This window comes from Callospermophilus lateralis, chromosome 17 (genome assembly GCF_048772815.1).
Source record: "Callospermophilus lateralis isolate mCalLat2 chromosome 17, mCalLat2.hap1, whole genome shotgun sequence".
NCBI classification, from domain to species: Eukaryota; Metazoa; Chordata; class Mammalia; order Rodentia; family Sciuridae; genus Callospermophilus; species Callospermophilus lateralis.
Window position 1 is genome coordinate 75,923,407 of NC_135321.1, and position 1,557 is coordinate 75,924,963.

Here is a 1,557-nt window from a genome sequence, read left to right on the forward strand (position 1 = left end):
ATATTCTTGATGGTTGCCATTCTGACTGGAGTGATTTGAAATCTCAGTGTAGTTTTAATTTGCATTTGCCTAATTGCTAGAGATGTTGAACATTTTTTCATAACATTTGTTGGCCGTTTGCATTTCTTCTTTTGAGATGTGTCTGTTTAGCTCCTTTTCCTTTTATTAATTGGGTTATTGGGAGGTTAAGCTTTTTGAATTCTTTGTCTATCCTGGAATTTAACACCTCATCTGAGGTATATTAAATTAATAAAAATTTAAGAAAAAAAATATGTACGCTTATAATGAGGTGATAAAAAATGCAGCAATGTCACTCCAACCTACAACACTCTGTTGACTTTGGCATTTACCTAAAAATCTTCAGAGCAGAACCTTCTGGATATGGTTTTGGCAAGATTTAGTAGATTGTGTTTTTTACCTGAGATGCATTTAAACTAACAATGACAGCTATTCTTAAAAAGAGAATAAGAAAAAGAAATACAAGAAACATGAGAAAACAAGAGAGTAAGATACTTTCCAAATGTCCTAAGCTTCCAATAACTGAATTTATGATATTGAAATGGAGGAAACGTCAGAAAAAAGTAATTCTAAAAGATGATTATCGAAATGATTAATGAATTAAAAGGTCTACAGAACAAACTAAGATAAATATAGGATATGAAAAGACATTTCAAAGAAGAGACAGTAACCTTGAAAAAGAAGTAAGCAGAAATCCTGGAAATGAAAAATTCAATTAATCAGAAAACTCAGTGGGGAGTCTCAACAATAGATCAAGCAGAAGAAATGCTATTAGGATCTCAAGATAAAGTAAATGAATTAGAATACTCAACAGACTTTTTTTTTTCATGTCAGACAGGTAATGTGCCAATGTCGTAACAAGGTTAAGAGGGGGCACATCTCACACGACAGTGTGAACACCCTATCATCATGCTTATGAATTGAAGGATCTCAAGAGAAATTTTAAAAAATTTAAAAACTATGAACAGAATATACAGGAGTTCTGGGATGACATTATAAGGATGAATGAAGAATCACAGGTCTTGAGGAAGGAAAGGAGATATTGACTAATGACACAGAAAACTTATTCAGTTAAATAATAGCAGAAAATTTCCCTCATCTTGAAGAAGAGATGGAAATACAGATAATGAAGGCGTTGAGATCTCCATACAGAGGGGACCAGAAAACAACATGTTATGGTTAAAATGCCACAACTTCAGAGCAAAGACGAATTTTAAAAGCTGCATGAGACAAGAACTGAGTTGACTTATAAGGCAAACCCATCAGAACAGCAGATTCCTCAGCAGAACCTCAAAAGCCAGGAGGGTTAGGGAGGATGCAGAGAAGAACTGTCACACTAGATTACTATATCCCACCAAGCTGCCCTTCATCATTGAAGACAAAACGAAAAGCTTCCAAGATGAGCAAAAACTCAAGGATTTTATCACCACTAAGTCAGCATTGCATCAAATTTTTATAGGAACACTAGGTATAAAAGAGGAAGGTAAAGATAAATCAAGAAGGCAGGGAAAGAATACATTTAATTAAAAGAACATAAAA

The 1,557-nt window shown here is 33.8% G+C and overlaps 1 non-coding gene across 1 annotated transcript; it reads right to left on the minus strand.

Moving 5' to 3' along the window:
• Positions 1-846: 846 nt before the first annotated feature.
• Positions 847-947, minus strand: LOC143383074 (small nucleolar RNA U13). Its single transcript, XR_013089115.1, has one exon. It is a non-coding gene; the product is annotated as a small nucleolar RNA U13 (small nucleolar RNA).
• Between the last annotated feature and the right edge of the window lie 610 nt (positions 948-1,557).